We start from the raw sequence: 20,154 nt of genomic DNA, 5'->3' as shown, positions 1-20,154 counted from the left end.
CAATTTCTTTATCCATTCATCAGTTGATGGACATTTAGGCTCTTTCCATAATTTGGCTATTGTTGAGAGTGCTGCTATGAACATAGAGTTTATTTTCTTATCCCACCCCATCATCCTCGTGTTTATAATCGATGTTTCCTTTACATAAGGTAACCTAATTCTTTAAGTTTTATACTTTCAAGTACATATTCAGACTTGGGTATAGTGTTGCTTATTGGACATATCCTATGGGCCCCTCAAAACAATATCCTCCAAACTTAACTCACCATTTCCCCTCCAAAATTTTTCCCCTCTGATGTTCTATTTCAGAGAATGAAACCATTTTTCGTGAAGTTGCTCATCCAAAAAATCTTAGAGTGTTTCTGAATGTCTCCCTTTCCTTCACCTCTTCTTCCCCTACACTTCTGCCTTTATAAATCTATCATCTGTTCCCATGTCTCTCTATCTTAACTGCCAGACATTCAGATCATCATCTCTCAGATGCATCATTTGACCAGCCTTCTAACTAGTCTGCCTTCATTGAATCTCTTCTCTTACTGCTATTATTGTTCTAAAATGCAAATCTGGTCATATTACATCCCTCTGTACTATATGATGTTTCTGCTATCTCCAAGATGAAGGCCTACTCACTAACTTTTATATGAGCTATTATGATCTCACCCCTTTGTTACCTTTTCTATTTCTACCACTCCCCACTCTCTATTGCATATTCCATCCATTCTGTGCTTTTTTTCATTTCCTGGAATATACCATTAAGCTCAGTCAGACCACAGAGGTTGGTTTGTATTCAAAGACTGACTAGAACTCAAATTAGGTTCAAGGTTACTTTTACTTAGGTTTTCTCCTGAGAAAACAAGCAGCACCGAGGACATACATAATATAAACCTCTAAATGAATGGATACAGCACTGGAGTGTCCCCCCCCCCCCCAATTCCATAGAGACATTTGACCAAAATTCAGTTGTCAATGTAGTGTATACTCAGCAATATGCCAGGTCATATATAGAAGAATAGTAGTTTTTGTTCCATTAGGCAGGGTGAGGGGCTATGTTAATGTTCAAAGGTCTACCTTCTACAAAATATAACAAAATTTTGGCATATCTAAGCAGTATTGTATACGGTGTGCTCTTGGCTTTGGGAGTAGATTCCCATGATTCATCACTTACATATGACATCCAGTGCTCATCCCAACAAGTGCCCTCCTCAATGCTCACCACTCATTTTCCCTTCTCCCCCAGCTTCCGCCATCAACCCTCACTTTGTTCTCTGTATTTAAGAGTCTCTTATGGTTTGCCTCCCTCTCTGTTTGAAACTATTTTTTCCCCTTCCCTTCCCCCATGGTCTTCGGTTAAGTTTCTCAAATTCCACATATGAGTGAAAACATATGATATCTGTCTTTCTCTGACTGACTTATTTCACTTAGCATAATGCCCTCTACTTCCATTCACATTGTTTGCAAATGGCAAGATTTCATTCTTTCTCATTGCAAAATAGTATTCTATTGTATATATAAACCACATCTTTATCCATTCATCCGTTGATGAACATTTGGGCTCTTTCCATAATTTGGCTGTTATTGATAGCCCTGCTATAAACATTGGGGTACCTGTGCCCCTATGTATCAGCACTCCTGTATCCTTTGGGTAAATTCCTGGTAGTGCTATTGCTGGGTGGTGGGGTAGGTCTATTTTTAACTTTTTGAGGAACCTCCACACTGTTTTCCAGAGTGGCTGCACCAGTTTGCATTTCCACCAACAGTGCAAGAGGGTTCCCATTTCTCCACATCCTTGCCAACATCTGTTGTTTCCTGATTTGTTAATTTTAGCCACTCTGGCAGGTGTGAGGTGGTATCTCAGTGTGGCTTTGATTTGTATTTCCCTGATAATGCGTGACATTAAGCATCTTTTCATGTGCTTGTTGGCCATCTGGGTGTCTTCTTTGGAAAAGTGTCTATTCATGTCTTCTGCCCATTTCTTCCCTGGATTATTTGCTTTTTGGGTGTGGAGTTTGATAAGTTCTTTATAGATTTTGCATACTAGCCCTTTATCTGGTATGTCATCTGCAAACATCTTTTCCCATTCCGTTGGTTGCCTTTTCGTCTTGTTGATTGTTTCCTTTGCTGTGCAGAAGCTTTTATCTTGATGAGGTCCCAATAGTTCATTTTTGCTTTTATTCCCCTTGCCTTCAGAGATGTGTCGATTAAGAAGTTGCTGTGGCTGAGGTCAAAGATTGTTGCCTGTTTTCTCCTCGACGGTTTTGATGGTTTCCTGCTTCACATTTAGGTCTTTCATCCAGTTTGAGTCTATTTTTGTGTATGGTGTAGGAAAGTTGTCCAGTTTCATTCTTCTGCATGTTGCTGTCCAGTTCTCTCAGCACTATTTGTTAAAGAGACTGTCTTTTTTCCATTGGATCCTCTTCCCTGCTTTGTCAAAGATTAGTCGGCCATACATGTGTGGGTCCAATTCTGGGTTCTATATTCTATTCCATTGGTCTATGTGTCTGTTTTTGTGCCAATACCATATACTGTCTTGATGATTACAGCTTTGTAGTAGAGGCTGAAGTCCGGGATTGTGATGCCTCCCGCTTTGGTTTTCTTTTTCAACATTACTTTGGCTCTTTGGGGTCTTTTGTGGTTCCATACAAATTTTAGGGTGTTTATTCTAGCTCTGTGCACTCTGATTGGGATTGCATTGAATGGGTAGATTGCTTTGGGTAGTACTGACATCTTAACAATGTTTATTCTTCCAATCCAAGAGCATGGAATGTTTTCCCATTTCTTTGTGTCTTCTTCAGTCCTTCATAAGCTTTCTATAGTTTTCAGCATACAGACCTTTTACATCTTTGGTTAGGTTTATTCCTATGTATTTTATGGTTCTTGGTGAAATTGTAAATGAGATCAGTTTCTTTATTTCTTTCTGTTGCTTCGTTATTGGTGTATACAAATGCAACTGATTTCTGTACATTGATTTTGTATCCTGCGACTTTGCTGAATTCATGTATCACTTCTAGGAGTCTTTTGATGGAGTCTTTTGGGTTTTCCATGTAGAGTATCATGCAAAAAGTGAAAGTTTGATTCCTTTGCCAGTTTGGATGCCTTTTATTTCATTTTGTTGTCTGCTTGCCGTGGCTAGGACTTCCAACACTATGTTAAACAACAGTGGTGAGAAGGAGACCCCTGTCATGTTCCTGATCTCAGCGGAAAAGCTTTCGGTCTTTCCCATTGAGGATAATACTAGCTGTGGGCTTTTCATATATGACTTCTTTGATGTTTAAGTATGTTCCTTCTATCCTGACTTTCTTGAGGGTTTTTATTAAGAAAGGATGTTGTATTTTATCAAAGGCTTTTTCTGCATCTATTGATAGGGTCATGTTTCTTATCTTTTCTTCTGTTAATGTGATGGATCACACTGAATGATTTGTGAATATTGAACCAGCCCTGCAGCCCAGGAATGAATCCCACTTGATCATGGTGAATAATTCTTTTGATATACTGTTGAATTCAATTTGCTAGTATCTTGTTGAGAATTTTTGCATCCATGTTCATCAGGGATATGGCCTATAATTCTCCTTTTTTGTAGGGTCTCACAGAAGCTTCCTTCCATTTTTATTTTTTGGAACAGCTATTAACTCTGCTTTAAATGTCTGATAGAATTCCCCTGGGAAGCCATCTGGTCCAGGACTCTTATTTGTTGGGAGATTTTTGATAACCAATTCAAATTCTTCACTGGTTATGGATCTGTTCAAATTTTCTGTTTCTTTCTGAGTTTTGGTAGTGTGTGGGTGTCTAGGAATTTGTCCATTTCTTCCAGGTTGTCCAGTTTTTGACATATAATTTTTCATAGTATTCTCTTAATTATTTTTATTTCTGTGGTGTTGTGATCTCTCCTCTTTCATTCGTGATTTTATCTATTTGTGTTTTCTCTCTTTTCTTGAGAAGTCTGGCTAGTGGGTTATCAATTTGGCGTATTCTTTCAAAAACCAACTCTTAGATTTATGGATCTGTTCTCTTTTTTTTTTTTGGATTCTATATTGTTCATTTCTACTCTAGTTTTTATTATTTCTATTCTTCTGCTGAGTTTTGGTTTTCTTAGCAGCTCTGCTTCTAGTTCCTTTAGGTGGAGGTTAGGTTTTGTATTTGGGATTTTTCTTGTTTTTTGAGATCGGCCTGGATTGCAATGTATTTTCCTCTTAGGACTGCCTTTGCTACATCCCAAAGGGTTTGGACTGTTGTGTTTTCATTTCCATTTTCTTCCATACATTTTTTAATTTCTTCTTTAATTGCCTGGTTGATCCATTCATTCTTTAGTTGGATGTTCTTTAACCTCCATGCATTTTGAGGCTTTCCAAATTTTTCTTGTGGTTCATTTCAAGTTTCATAGCCTTGTGATCTGAAAATATGCATGGTATGATCTCAATTCTTTTGTATTTATTGAGGGCTGTTTTGTGACCCAGTATGTGATCTATCTTGGAGAATGTCCTATGTGCACTCAAGAAGAATGTGTATTCTGTTGCTTTTGGATGAAAAGTTCTGAATATATCTGTCAAGTCCATCTGTTCCAGTGTATCATTCAGGGCCATTGTTTCTTTATTGATTTTCTGCCTAGATGATTTCTCCATTGTTGTAAGTGGAGTATTAAAGTCACCTGCAATTACTGTTTTCTTATCAATAAGATTGCTTATGTTTGTGATTAATTGATTTATGTATTTGGGTGCTGTCAATTAGGGGGCATAAACATTTACAATTGTCAGCTCTTCTTGATGGATAGACCTTGTAATTATGATACAATTCCCTTCTTCATCTCTTACAGTCTTTAGTTTAAAATATAGTTTGTCTGATGTAAGTATGGCTACTCCAGTTGTCTTTTGACTTCCAGTACCATGATAGATGGTTCTCCATCCCCTCACTTTTAATCTGAAGGTGTCCTCAGGTATAAAATGGGTCTTTTGTAGACAGCAAAAAGATGGGTCTTGTTTTTTTATCCGTTCTGATACCTTATGTCTTTTCATTGGAGCATTTAGTCCGTTTACATTCAGAGTGATTTTTGAAAGATATGGATTTAGTGTCATTGTGTTATCTGTAGGTTCCATGCTAGTGGTGATGTCTTGTCCTTTGTCGTCTTTGCAGCATTCCACTCACAGAGTCCCCCTTAGGATCATTTGCAGGGCTGGTTTGGTGGTCATGCACTCCTTTATCTGGGAAAGCCTTTATCTCTCCTTCTATTATGAATGACAACCTTGAAGGATAAAGGATTCTTGGCTGCATATTGTTCTTAACACATTAAATATTTCCTGCCACACCCTTCTGGCCTGCCAAGTTTCAGTGGACAGGTCTGCTACTACCCTTATGTGTCTACCCTTGTAGGTTAAGGCCCATTTGTCCCTAGATGCTTTCAGAATTCCCTTTATCTTTGTATTTTGCTAGTTTTGCTATGATATGCTGTGGTTAAGATATATTCTTATTGATTCTTAAGGGAGTTCTCTGTGCCTCCTGGATATAAATGTCTGCTTCCTTCCCCGGATTAGGGAAGTTTTCAGCTATAATTTTTCAAGTAAACCTTCTGCCTCTTTCTCTCTCTCTTCTTCTGGAACTTCTGTGATACAGATATTATGTTTCATTGAATCACCTAGTTCTCTAATTCTCCCCTCATGGTCTAGTATTTTCTTACCTCTCTTTTTCTCAGCTTTATCATTTTCCATAATTTTATCTCCTTTTTCACTTATTCTCCCCTCTGCTTTCTCCGTCCTTGCTGTCACTGCAACTAGTTTATTTTGTACCTCATTTATAGCATTTCTTAATTTGTCATGACTATTTCTTATTTCCTTGATCTTTGCAGCAGTAGATTTTCTGGTATCTTCTATGCTTTTTTTAAGCCCAGCTATTAATCTCAAGACTATTATTCCAAATTCTTAATGAGATATATTGTTTATATCTGTTTTGAGCAATTTTCTAGCTGTCATTTCCTGGAATTTCTTTTGAGGAGAATTCTTCCATTTCATCATTTTGTTTGGTTTTCTGTCCTTTACGTGTTTTAATAGCTTGTTATGTGTCCTGCAACTGTGAGAACTACCATATTAAAAAGGGGTCATACACTGTCCAGGGCCTGGCCCTTCAGGAGGTGTTTTTGGAGTGTGTTGTGTGCTCTCTGTTATTTTGACTCTAGTTGCTTTATCTCCCTACTCATAGTGGTGGTTTGGACCTTCTCCCACTTGTGCTTTGATTTGTTCATTGAAGTAACCTTGGAAAAAATTCAAAATGGGGAGTGGTGGTAGAAGAAGCCTTATTCCATACAAAGAGAGAAATGACAGGAGTGGGGAAAAAGAAAAGAAAAAAAAAAAAGACCAGTTAGAGACTCAGAGAAACTATACTATATGGCTTAATCCAGAGAGAAAGAGGAAAATAAAGAAGAAGGAGATACAGAAGAGGTGTAAAAAGAATAGATTTAAAATGTCCCATTAAACAAACCACCAACCAGAACAGAGAAGAGAAGAAATAAGAGGAAGAAAAGAAAGAAAAAAATTATATATATGTGTGCATGTGTATACATATACATATACACGTATACATACACACACACACACACACACACACACACACACACACACACACACACAGAATTGACCAAGAATCAAACCAGAAAATGCAAAAACGCTGGGAGGATATCTGATGCTGCCTTGAAACCAGTGGCTGTGCTGGTTTGGAGGAGGGGCCGTCTGGTTTGGTCAGTGTCAATCTTGGTTGGCAGATAGCAGTTACCAGGCACAGAGGGGCGTGGTTTGGTGTAGGTGGGTCCCGCCTCCACTGTGGCCGTCTGTCCTATTCCCTGAAGCCCCACCTTGTTGGTGATGGAGAGAAAAATGGCACACCCAGTCTCTTTTCCCTGGACTGGGTGTCCCAAATCACTGTGTTCAGGCGTTTGTCACAGTGCTGGGTGGTCGCGAATGGGCTGGCTTCTCTTGCTCTACAGTCATTCGTGCCTCCCATGTGCTTGTCTGGGATTGAAACCCTGATGTCTTAAATTCCTCTTCACCTGCCCCTGTTCCAGGGTAGTGCCACTCTATCCAGCCAGAGGACAAAGGGCCTCAGGCTGGCCAGCACCTGCAGGGTCTTTTGTCCTTGGAGAGGCTATATGCCTTCTTCCCACAGCACTCAAGGGAGGGGACTGCTCTCTCTGACTGTGCCTCTGAGCTCGCTACTAAGCCCAGGGTTCGATCCCCTCCTCCCCAGGCACACGCACAGGGTGGCTGGCCCCAGTCCAGAGGAAGTCCCACAACCCTGGTTCGTCACTCCTAAGGCTGTTTGCAAGTTAGAAATTGGTTCTTTCTCCATTTTTTCCATTCCCCGGTATGTGGTCCAGAGAGGTTTTTCTCTTGTCCAAATATAATCCTACACTTCCACAGCCTCTCTTTCTCTTTCTTTTGTCTCTCCACAGAGGGGGATCCCTCCCCTCCTTGCCTACGCGGCCCATTTTATCTCTCCCAATTCACAATCACATGCCTATGGCCCACCAAGATGTCCCCGTGGGCCCCTGGAGATATTTCTGTCACTCTGTAGCCCGTCTTCTGGCCTCAATACTGCTGTGTTTGAGAGATGAAGGAACTTCGGGCCCCCTACTTCTCTGCCATGTTGACTCCTCCAACTCATAGCCATCCTTTAAGACTCAGACCAGGGGTCATCTTTTCCAGAACATTTTTGTTGGTCATTTTCTTGAGTACTATCTTGTGTATCATTTTTTTTATAGTCCTCAGTGTACTGATTTTTAAATGTTGGTCTGTTTACTTGTCTACTGGTATATGTCAGCGCTATCAGAGTAAAGACCAGGTCTTACTCATCTTCATTTTTTAAATATCTAGCGAAGATTAACACATTGTAATCACCTATATCTACAGAAAGAAAAAAGGGAGGGAAAAGGGGAGGAATCCTTTATTGATCAGCACAAAGTCTGAAAGGATAAAGATAATAAACCATTTGGGGCATTGTTGTGTGTGTGTATTGTCATTTTCTGCCAAGTAGTTTTCTATCTTCAATATTTAGTTGAATTTATTTAAATATAAATTATAACAATACATTAATGTCATTTTAAGGAAAGAATATCTAAGATGGAGATCTGTTTTAAAGTGTTCATCCATGTTTCTTTAAAACATTAGAATTTCCAGTTTCCAATTCATGTAACAATATAAACTTTAAATTATTGCTTTAAAAAACATGTCTTCTATGGGAATGATGTATGTTAGAGATCAATATGTGTTTTCAAAACTGTTGATTTCTTTCCACTCCTGTAATAATATATTCTAGTATTTATCTTATATTACACAAGAGCCTTGGTCCCTGACCCCATGGAATGAACTTACTTATATCCCATTAATGAAAGGAATACATTCATTTAATCAAATCACTATGACAGGGATCCCGAGAGTGAAGATCAAATAGGTAGGTCTCTTCCATGAAAATTCAATAGCTTGTCAATAGTTCTGTTGATATTTGAAAGTAAAGTAGTAAAAGTATTTTGTTTTGTTTTGGTAGACTCTATTTCTAAAGCAATAGTTCTCAACATTGGCTGCATTAATAGACTTACCTGTTAAGCTTTAAAAATTACCCCAAATCAATTCAGTTAGAATGGCGGGTATGAGTGTTACACAGTAACATCAGTGTACTTGAAAGCTTTCTTGATGATTTTAATGTGTAGCCAATGTTGAGGATCACTGCTCACTGGGTACTTTTATATCTTCAATGTTTAGCTGAACTTATTTAAATAATGATATATTAAAGGCACTATAAAGAAAGAACTTTTGCAATAGAGATCTATTTTAGGGCTTTCAGCCATGTTTTTTGTTTTGTTTTGTTTTGTTTTGTTTTGTTTTACCCATCATTAGACTTGCTTGTTTCCAACTTGTAGTAAATTTGGGAATATTGAGTCCAATCTGATCTAAATTTAAAACTTCTTCTCTTCCCAACTTGGACCAGACAGGCATTGTTTGATCCCATTGGCAAAAGGCACACTTACTTACCACTTATTATAAAAGTGGTGGATTCCCCGAGTTAAAGATTTTTAACATAGGACACAAATAGACGTACAAAGAATGCACCTGGGTCCCTCTCCAGTGCGCCTATGGGACTTGGCAGTAAGGGAAACTCACTCAAATGTAATTTCATCCTACTTGCTAATTGTGAATAATGAAGTCATTTGTGCCTGACTCAGGCATCTCATGTCTTCTGTCAACATTCATGAAACAGTGATAGGCTAACTTACTAGCTTATAAGTAGGATTAGATGAATAAATCCCAGACCCAGCAAAGAACAAGCACCCTAGTTACTTGACTCCCTATCTAGAGTTGCTCAAAAGTGGATGGATAAATCTCTTCATGAGGATACTGCATAAACATAGCAAGATATAAAACCCCAAACTAGTTTTCCTTGGACTTTCAATGTCCTTCCAATTGCGTGGATTTTATTATTCTTTTTAGAAAACATAGTACATAGGTTTAGACTTATCTACAGAATACCAGAAGAATCTTATGGAGTTATTCCATGAGAAGTATATTTGTTGTGCCCCTTCAAGTTGAACCACTAGGAAATCTCTCCATAAACATGACGTCAATACATAAATGACCCAGCTTCCATCCATTGTCTCTATATATCCCTACTCTAATAAATCTTTATTTGCTTTCTGATGAAGGGAAACTCAAGATTATTATGCCAAAAATGTAATTGATCAAAACTGTTAGCACCCTGGGGAGTCAAGGTTTAAATGTCTAGTCTCTGCCTTGAGAACCCTTTCTGCCTTATTGTAAGTTAAATACGCCTGATTTGTTTTATTGGAAATCCATGGACATTAAGTTTCATTGGCATTAATGAGACTTTAGTATCTAAAGCAGAGGTAAGAACGCTCAATATTTTTCTCTCATTGCTGAAAGCCTCTGATAATGTTTATCAGAATACTTAGAAAATGTATATTAAGATCTAGTCTGGCATTCTAAATGAGTGGTAATGCAGGTTTGGGTCACTTATGATATCTGACCTTCACTGAGCATAAACATAGCTTTAACACTAACATGGTCATAATTAACCTCTTACTGTCATCTTCCTTTGTCTTTCCCTTTGCAAATGCTTTGTGTATCATGCACATGCATCCACTGGGTGGCAATATGTACTCAAGAATGTATACTGTTTCTTGTCATTACCCCCCCCCCCCCATCTAACTGAATTTAAGATGTCAAACATTTTTATGTGGAAAATAGCCATTGTATCAAATAATAAGAAAGAGTATTGTCGGAATTCAAGCCCCTAACTAGAAGTGACTACAGACATTTTAATAATGTGAGTACTTCCTGCCATTTACTGACAACCACATTGGCTCTCCTCCCAATATGTCCACAAACACACATTTGCAAAATAAGGGATTCTTCATGCTCTTCCCATCTCTCAGCATTTTATGGATTCATATGTCACTCCTTGAAACATACACATGCCCTTTTTAAATTCCCCTAACCTATTTTTCCAACTCCAATACTCTTATTATCTTCTTATTTCTGTGGCTCTTGCCTGACAATGGACCCTTCCCTTTTTCCATACACATTTATTCAAAAAATCAAATAATATAATGTTAAGAGATTTTTACATATCATTAACTTTGACTACCTAATTTTTTTTCCAGATGAGCCAACTGAAGTCCCAATATAAAGTCAGTAATGTTAGTGCTGGACGGGAGATTAGAAATCATCTACTTAGAGATTCTACATATACCGGTGTTGAGACCCAGAGATCTAGTGACTTTCTTAGGGTCAGCCCACAAGTAGTGATGTGGAACCACACATTTACTCTCTTGACCTTCAGGCCAGAGCTCTTTTCACCACAGAGCTTTGCCTTGTTTAATCATTGATTTATACACTTAAGTAATTCACCCATTCAACAAAAATTGTTTAAGTAGCGGCTCTGTTCCTGGCACTGTGCTAAGGTTTGTAGGTACAAATTTGGATAGTTTACACCACTTTAAAAAATTGAATCTAAAATTGGGTAAACTGCCACCAGGTGGCATAAGTCCTCAAATTGGCAAGGACATTTATTAGGCAGTTTATAGGTAACCATTCAGTTTTCCTTCTTAGACATTTTTTTTTTTTCAAACTGAGATGGTGAGAACTAGTCTGAATGTGTAATCCAGACTTCTTTTCTGTTAAGGTGCTGCCAATCTGCCAGCGTCCCAGGTACAAGTCTTTGAGTTATTTTTCTGTTTCATGTTTTGCTGATTGAGTCACTGTTCCTTCCCTCACCTTTAGCTTCTTTATAAAAACCTTCAATTTAGCAATGTCAGGAAATGTCAGGAAAAAAAAATACCTTGGGCTAGTCTCTGCCTACTGCAAGTTCACTGCTATTTCTGAGCCTTTGTTCCTGCTGTTCCCTTCCCTAAAATTTCTTCTCTTTTAAACTCATCCTTGACTTACCAGTATCCAACAAATATTTGAATGGTAATTATGGTGATGGTAATATATGAAAGGCCAAACCACGTACTCTGTTTCCATACCAGAATTTGCGATGTCCCTCTCTACCCTTTTGAGAGTAAAGAAGATCTAGTCGGTAAAATGGGTATATGAAAATAGATTGAAGGCAATTACCAGACCATAGTATCAGTCTTGCAGTGGTGGTTGAGAAAGAAATTGGTCCTTGAGTTAGGCTTGAAGGTAACTCAAGTAATATAAATGGGTAGAGTCAAAGGTGGTTTTAGAATAGTGAGATGAAATGGCATGGTATTTCAAAGTTTAACAATTTTAGCATGGGTAGAAGGTACGATGTGTATAGGTAAATGGCCAAAGTTGAAATTAAAAAGAAAGGGACAGATTATGAGGGCCCTTGAATGACATGCAAAGAAGTTAGGACTTTGTCCTTTAGGCATTAAAAGTCATTACAATATTTAGGAAGGAGGGTGACACAAACAGATTTGTATTTTAGAAAGATCATCCCTAGGTGTATGTGGCATGGATTAGAAAGAGGTGAGACCAGATACAAGGCCAGCAGAAATGACCATAGCACCTGGTGGGGGGTATTAAGGCCTGAGCCAAGGTAAAAACTGTGCTGAAAGAGAGTCAGGGATGGATCTGAGAGCACCAACAGAATTTGACAATATGATATTGTGATTTCTAATAAGAAATATGTATTTGGTCTTTGTCCCCTTTCCTGGCAGAGAACTGCTAAAACTCAAGGAATTTCCTAACAGCAGAGAACCATAAAGGTGTCTTTTTTTACGTTAATGAGATGACTTTTGGAAAACTCCTTTGTAACCAAAGGATGGGGTCTGGTTGCCAGGAGAACTGAGGTAATACTGAAAGGTTTGGGACCGAAAGTTCCCTGAAGGAAAGGGAGAAAGAGCCAGGACTAGAGGTTGAATCAATCACCAACGGTCAGTGACCAGTGGTTTAATCCATTGTGTCTATGTAATGAACCCAAAATGATGGGTTTCTCAGAGCTTCCAGGTTGGTGAACACACAGGGATTTGGAAGCAGTGGATCACTCAGAGATAGTATGGAAGCTCCCTGCCCTTTCCCCATACCTTGCCCTATGCATCTCTTCCATCTGGCTGTTCCTGAGTCATATCCTTTTATAATAAACCAGTAATCCACTGAGTAAAATGTTTCTCTGAGTTTTGTGAGCCATTCTAGCAAATTTTCAAACTTGAGGAGGGAGTCTTGGGACCCTCCAATCTATAGCTGATTGTGACAACCTGGATTTGGGATTGGCAAATAAAGTGGAGGGGGTGAGGGTAAGAATGGGTGTGGGGGATGAAGACAATCCTGTGAGACTGAGCCTTTAGGCTGTGGAATTGGATGCTATCTCCAGGTACTGTCTTCACTGAGTTGAATTGTAGGACACCATCTGGTGTCGGAGAATTGCTTGGTGATGTGTGGGAAAATTTCTCCCCACAAATTGGAATTGGTTACAGAACATTCAGATGAGGAATAAAATATGAGAGTAAGGACAAAATGCTAGGTGGCCACCAGGTTCCTGGCTTAGGTCACTGGGTGAATGGTGATGTCATCAAATATGATAGAGGATGCAGGAGGCCAGACAGTCTTTAGAGGATGGTGGTGAATGTCTTGAGTTTACTTTAGGACATATTGTCTGATTATTTTCACTAATCAACTTCATACATTATGAACATATAGGTTAGAATGAAAGATCTCAGTAAAGAAAAACTCCCTTATAAACATTCATCAATTAACATGTCTGTCAAAAATATTTTAGTGCTTCTTGTATGTCTTATAAGGAGTCAAGTGCACTGGGTATGTGGACCACACATCCCAAGTTTTCCACAGTAGTTTCACTTTCATATTATTCTTTTCAATAGAGGCAATTCATTAAATGTATAATTAATGTGATTTAATTTTTATGTCTTGTAAGACTTTGCTCATAAGTAAGTTCAAAAGCATAAGTTTTAAAAGGTTTAATAAGGCCTGAGTCCTACCAATAAGAAATCTGTAGTCTAATCTGGAAGAACTCAACATCTATTAAAGAACCATTTAGTGCAAAATTTTGATATTGTGGGGCATCCAGAAAGTGGCTGTCATTTTTGGAAGGAGGAATCAGGGCTAAGGTGAAGCTGGAATTGCAGCAGTGCTCTAATAAGGAATCTGAAAAAGTATCTGAAAAAGCAGACAATGGGTGAGGAAAGCAGCATTAGGAAAAACACTAAGTTGGACATGGCCTCAGTGTGTTCAATGGAGACTGAGGACCATGGCCTGCCTATCTTGATTAGTCTTTTGATTCAGCCACAGAGAGTGGCTGATAGGTTGTTCGACTCCTATTCCTGCTTTCCCACACCTACCTCCTCTTTAGTATTCACTTTGTGATTATTTTTCTAAGGTATAATGAAGATTTCTAGCGATGCAGTTTCCATGATCTCTTTTTCCATTCCCTTGCTGTCTTTTTAAAATTTTCATCTCATTGTGAATTTCCACTTTTCTGACCTACATCGTAAAAGTTTGCTAAATTTTATATTCTCTAATCAATCACCTTAGTTTCTATGTTTGGTAACATTCCCATTTGCCTATGAGGTCCACATGCAGCCTTTCGAGGCAATGTAACTGAAATTCCCATTAGAACTAACTGTGTAATAATGAGATCTTCTTCCAGCATATTTTCAAGAGCTATGGACAAATAAATGTGGAAGTGAAACATCCGTAATGTGACAAGGATATGTATCAGTGCCTCCTGCATGGTAGGCATTTGATAAATCTTTTCCAATGAATTAGTTTTATATAATAACCTGTTCCTAAGGAAAAGAATGCATCTTTTCTGGCGTATGCTTTGCATAGCACTTTTTACTATCAGAACAAGAAGTACAGCAGGAGGCTCAAGGGATAAGCAGTTAGGCCATGGTTCTTCTGGGTACAATTTCCTCTGGCATCTCCTTCAGTCAAGTCAAGCTGACTCCTATGCTCTGAGTGGAGGTGAGGGTCAGGGAACTGGTATGCCAACCCCCTTCTGTCCAGCGGGCCCTAGCCCAGAGATCTGTATGAAGTATATCAAAACACTCGTCCAAATGGCTAATGTACACTTTAGCTATTTGTTCACAAATAGGAGTTCTGAATGCTTTGGAAACAGTTTGTTCTTTAAACTTTGTGAGCATTCCTTTTATAATTTGTTTATGCTCTTTGTTGAATAAGCTACTAATGTCTCTGTTAGAGCAAAATTAAAATTCATCTAGGCTCACTTTGATGGTGAATCACAAATTTCATTTTAGCAAAGTCCAAATTAATGAGATTTTTATTATGTATGTATGTATATGTATATAGGGTTACATGTGTATGAATTAAGAATGATAGCAATTTAGAACTGGGAGGAAACATACAGAAGAGTTCTGTTTAAAGCTTACATTTTACCGATGAAGAGATTTGTGACTGGTAAATTATTCTTTTTTCTTGTACTCAAGAGACTAGTTCTATATTTAAACACAATCCAGAAATAGCCTCTTTAAAGACATAATTTGCTACGATTCCATGACTCTGGAGCAGGTTACATGTTACATAATGCTCTTATTTTTATTAGCTGTGTCTTATCATCGTCTGTAAGTCTACAGGCACTTTGAAAGTAGAGATTTTGTCGTATTTATTTTGCATTTTACACAATACCTGCTTCATCCCACATCTGATACTGGACTGAACATTAAGCCATCTGTAGGCAGCCATGATCCTACACTGAAATTAAGGAAACAGGCCTTAAGGTGGTAGGTCTCTTGTGAGTTTTGCACATTTTCTTTTGCTTCAGAACATCTGATAGTTTCCCTAGACCTTATTTGCTGATAGAAACCTAACCAATTTGACAATAGATTTCATATTAAAAAATAATAATAATATAAAAACAGGGAGGGGGACAAAACAGAAGAGACTCATAAATATGGAGAACAAACTGAGGGTTACTGGAGGGGTTGTGGGAGAGGGGATGGGCTAAATGGGTAAAGGGCACTAAGGAATCTACTTCTGAAATCATTGTTGCACTATATGCTAACCAATCTGGATGTAAAAAAAAAAAAAAAAGAAAACAAGTTAAAAAAAAGAAAAGAAAAAAAGAAACCTAAGTTGACAGTCTTCACCTGATATTATAAAGTTGCATCTCTGCGTTCGGGCCCTCCCATCCCATTGTTTCCCTACCCCAAAACCAACACCTGATTTGGATTGGACTGAATTTACCATTCCCCAGTTTGGATACAAATTAGAATTGTTACCACTGTATCGGGCCCCCTTCCTTGTGCCCCTCAGCTCATCCTCCTTCCTGACATGCTGAGTATAACACAGGCAGCCTGTTGTAATCCCACTCTTTGAGAGCTTAAACTATTGCTTACCTGTCACTATTACACAAATGAAATTGGTGTTGAACAATTTGAAAGAAAAGATTTTGTCATTAATTATTCACTTGACACGTATTTATTGAGTACCTAATATATACGAATACTGCATGATGTTGCATGTGCTAGAGATACAACAGGGAACAAGACCAAATCCCTGCCCTCATGGAGTTGACTTCCTAGTCCAGAAGAAACATGAAAAACAAACAAATGAATAGATACATAATATAAAATTATTGCTAAGAAGTAAGTGCTGTGAAGGAACATAAAGCAGGGAAAAGGAATAGAAGGTGACATCACTAATCAAAATCACTAACGTGAAGGAAATGCAAATCAAAACCACAATGAGACATCACCTCATACCTGTTTGCATGGCTATTATCAAAAAGACAAGAGATAACAAGTACTGGCAAGAATGTGAAGAAAGAGAGCCTTGTGCACACTTGGTGGGAATTGGTGCAGCCACTGTGGAAAACAGGATGGAGAGTCCGCAAAAAATTAAAAATAGAGCAACCAAAACCGGGTAACTGAAGACATGAATGAGATGCTGGTGGTCACGGGGCCCTATAGACAGCCGCAGATGAACTGCTTCGACCCCATGAAGATGGGCTTTTGTGATGGGCTGTGCAGTGGGCGTGGTGGCTGAGGCACTTTCTGGCACCTTTTCCTCAGGAAAAGGATTAAAGTGTGGGGTCAAGAGTTGATGGTGGGATCAGGAAAACCATGATGCAGGGTGGCAGCACCTTTGGCACGTTCATGGCCATCGGGATGGGCATCCAATGCTACTCAGGGCAGTGGTTGCCCATTACAGCTACTCCTTCCCATCAGTCCCAGCTCACATACTATAATAAGAGGTTTTGAGGAGTTAAATAAGAGCCACCATATGATCCACAAATTCTACTTCTGGATATTTATCTGAAGACAACAAAACCACTGATTTGAAAAGATAAATGTACCCCTATATTCATTGCAGCATTATTTATGATAGCCAAGATGCAGAAACAACCGAAGTGTCTATCAACATATGACTGGATAAAGAAGATCCACATACACAATGGAATATTACTCAGCCGTAAAAAGAAGGAAATCCTACCATTTACAATGACATGGATGGACTTCAAGAGCATTATGCTAAGTGAAATAAGTCAGATACAGAAAGACAAATACCATATGATCTCACTTATATGTGGAATCTAAATATATATATATATATATATATATATATATATATATATATATATATATATAAAAGAAACTCCTCCCCCCCCCAAAAAAAAAAACCAAGCTCATAGATACAGAGAATAGATTGGTGGTTGCCAGAGGTGGGGGTGGGGTGGGCAAATGAGTGAAGAAAGTCAAAAGGTTTAAACTTCCTGTTATAAAGTAAAGAAGTCCTGAGGATTTAATGTAATAATGGTGACTATCATTAGTAACACTATAATGTATATTTGAAAGTTGCTGAGAGAGTAGATTTTTAAAGTGATAAAAAAATAGAAAAAAAATGACAGGAGGGAGTGCTGTTTTAGAAAGAATGATCAGGGAAGGCCTAGACTAGAGACATTTTGGAATCATCTGCACAGATGGTATTGAAAGTCATCGGACAAGTGAGATCATGTAAGGAAGAAATGTACTTAGTGAGGAGACGTCTGAGGGCTCAACCCTGAGGCATTCCAGCATGAGAGGTAGGGAACTGAAGAGGATTCAGGAAAGAAGGTCAAGAAGGAACAGCCACTGAGGTAGAAGGATAGGCAGGAGAGTGTAGTGTTCTTGGAAGTCAAATTGAGAAAGTACTTCAAAAAGGAGGACAATCAACTTAGACCAGAAATCAACTTTAGAATTTGAGAATTAGAAGTTAACTGGTGATCAAGGACACAACAGTTTTGTTGAAATAGTGAGACCCTGCTAGGAGTAAGTTCTAGAGAGAATGAGAGGAGAAGAAAGGGAGAGTGAATGTGCACACTACCTTTGCACTACATTGCTACGAAAGGAAGCAGAAGATAGGCAGTACCTAGAGAGGGCTGTGACTAAGAGAAGCTTTGATCTTTCTAAAATGGGAGAAAGAACATCACTTTTGTGTGCAGAGAACAAAGATACAGCAGAAAGAAAGCTGATGATGCAAGAGAGAGGGGTTATATAGGCAAGTTGCGGTGAGATTCAGTGTGCGTGCAGACCACATTTCCTCCAGTAAAAGCCTAACTTTCAGCCAAAGAGTTAAGGCATTGCAAAAGAAGGCAAACAGGCAATGGTAAATTAACCATTTTGGCAAGTGTGTATTTCATTTCTGCTCCATTTTGCTCTTTCATCATTAAGTTACTATGCATAATATAAGTGAAGTTATACTGATAGTAAGAATGTTGATATACAGAATTTTAGACCGTGACCCTTCAGTGAAATTAATGGTATCTGAATGAATTGTTTGTGGTTTCAAATCCTAGAACAACTTGAAATGTACACTCTTCAGTGTATGGTAAATAAACTATCACATCCTTGCAATTAGACCCATATCATTAAAGTAATAGCAGCTTCCTTTTTGTAGCATGTCTGCTAATGGAGCTTTAGTTTTCTTGAGGAAAGCCTCAGAGAAAACCCAAATGGGAAAAGTATGACCCTACCAACAGAAAATACAACCTTTCCTGTTTGGATTTTTCTCTTTATAGTACTTCAGCTCTTAGTTCCCAGGCATAAATAGGGGTAGAAACTGACCTAAAGTCCAATGTACTTAAAAAAACAAATTCTACAGGATGAGGAATTTCGATGAGATAAATAAGAAACAAGATTTTCAGGACATCACAGTTGTGATCAGAAAGGGGAGCACTCAGTGAATATAAAACCTTAAGACCGATGTGATGGATTCCTGTCAGTGTAAAATTAGGGACTTTTAGATTTAGAGAAAGACAATAAAGATCATCTATTCCAACCACTTTATTTTACAGATGAATAAACTCAGTGACCGAGTGATTAAATTACTTAATACGAAGATGCAGAGGTGATTAGTGGCTGTGTTGGGTGAGTTTTAGAATTAACACAAAGAAAACTAAAATATAATAATGATGATAACATTTATTGAGTGCTTTCATATACCAGGCGCCGTGCTGACTACTTTACAGTCATAACCTCAATTAAAATTTACAGCAACGGTTATACAGAACTATACGAGGTGGAAAGTAGGAGATTTCTTAACTGCTACTTAATTGACTTACCAAATTCACTACTTATCTCCATTACCTTCTCTTTAAATAACTGATTGATGCAGGTGCCATGATGAATACTTGAGGCTGGTAAGTTTCTTTCAAAAATGTCTTTCTATTTATCTAATCTGTAATCTATCGGTAGGCATAATCTACATTGGTGTCAGTATCACCTGGGGACTTGTTTAAAAAAACATACCCAGACTCCAAGGCTTGATAGCAAGTGTCTCTCATCCTCTTTGGACTAGTGGCTACTCAAGACATGCTTGTCTTATGGTAAAAGGCAGGAGTTAAGAGAGCAAGACCAATTGTGCAAGCACAGTTCAAACTTCTGTTTATGTCACGTCCACTAACATCCTGTTAGCCAAAGCAAAACAAATGGTCAAGCCTAAGTTTAAGGGATGAGAAAATATACTCTTCTCCTTAAGGAGAGGGATGATGGTGAATATTTCTTAAGCAGTGATCTAATCTACCATCTGAATTTAAAACTGGTATTTTCTTCTTTACAAAAACAATACTCAGTATGTTGTTAGCAAAAGCAGTGCAAGTAGCTGACTCGGTACAGTATAATGAGTGATTTTATTTGTTGGTGTGTGTTAGGCGTTCAAGATGCAGAGATGGGTGAGACAGTCTCTGCCCTCAAGAAGCTCAGAGACAGATTTATAAGCAAATCAGAATTTAGTGTGATGAGGGCGTCTGGGTGACTCAGTTGGTTAACTGTCTGACTTTTGATTTCGTCTCCAGTCTCAGGTCACGATCTCACAAGCATGAGATTGAGCCTGAGTTGGGATCCACACTGGGCATGGAACCTACTTGGAATTCTCTCCTTCCCTCCCCCGCCCCTCCTCTGCTCATGACCGTTATCTCTTTCTGTCTCTGAAAATAAATAAACATTAAAAAAGTTAATGTGATGAATGCAGCAAAAGCATTTACAACTCTCTAGGGTTAGTGTTATTATTTTCATTTTATACATAAGAAACTGAGTCTAAGAAGGATTAAATGATAAATGTCCAATATCATATAACAATCAAAACTGAAATCCCAAGGTGCCTGAGTGGCTCAGTCAGTTAAGTGTCTGACTCTTGATTTTGGCTCAGGTCATGATCTCACAGTTCATGATATCGAGATCCTTGTCAG

At 38.4% G+C, this 20,154-nt stretch overlaps 1 protein-coding gene and 1 pseudogene across 1 annotated transcript in view; both read left to right on the top strand.

The window, feature by feature from the left end:
• Nucleotides 1–19,890, top strand: part of LACC1 (laccase domain containing 1) — a 34,685-nt gene extending 14,795 nt beyond the window's left edge. The window contains exon 8 of the transcript XR_002741182.2: nucleotides 18,763–19,890. The gene's annotated coding sequence lies outside the window, so the exon portion shown is untranslated. The remainder of the gene's footprint in view (nucleotides 1–18,762) is intronic.
• On the top strand, nucleotides 15,471–16,914 carry LOC109498138 (annotated as a pseudogene).
• Nucleotides 19,891–20,154: the final 264 nt, after the last annotated feature.

The sequence above is a fragment of the Felis catus genome, chromosome A1 (genome assembly GCF_018350175.1).
Source record: "Felis catus isolate Fca126 chromosome A1, F.catus_Fca126_mat1.0, whole genome shotgun sequence".
Classification (NCBI taxonomy): domain Eukaryota; kingdom Metazoa; phylum Chordata; class Mammalia; order Carnivora; family Felidae; genus Felis; species Felis catus.
The sequence above is the reverse complement of the archived record's forward strand: the minus strand, read 5'-3'. Positions and strand labels throughout refer to the sequence as shown.